This window comes from Arachis duranensis, chromosome 10 (assembly GCF_000817695.3).
Source record: "Arachis duranensis cultivar V14167 chromosome 10, aradu.V14167.gnm2.J7QH, whole genome shotgun sequence".
In the NCBI taxonomy this organism is placed as follows: Eukaryota; Viridiplantae; Streptophyta; class Magnoliopsida; order Fabales; family Fabaceae; genus Arachis; species Arachis duranensis.
Window position 1 is genome coordinate 8,411,466 of NC_029781.3, and position 462 is coordinate 8,411,927.

Consider the following 462-nt stretch of genomic DNA (forward strand, 5'->3'; position numbering starts at 1 on the left):
TAATTTAAAAATAAAATAAAATTAAATTTATATAAAAATCTCAACCACTAATCAAATAAAAATTGGCTTCAAACCTTAGTTTACCTTTCCTATTGTCGCCCCTATTCACCATGGCAGTAGATCAGACACGAAGCTTGGGTAGGCGGATGTAACAACTTTTATTCAATTTTCATTCTCCGTAATTATTCCATCCCAACCAACATGAGGAAAAGAGCAATACGAGTTCCCTGAAACCAACAACACTGGATTTACATTTTTATCCACGCTAGCCTTGAGCATGATATAATAGATCATTTAACCAGGACCTAATGGTAATTAACATCCTTCCGCAGACTCCTAAACACGAAAAACACGTCACAGAGACAGAGTCACACTTCGTTTGCATCGACAGCTCTCACTCTCTCCGGAGCTCCCAAAGCTCACACACACTGCCAACACTGCTAACTAACACCCAACTGAATC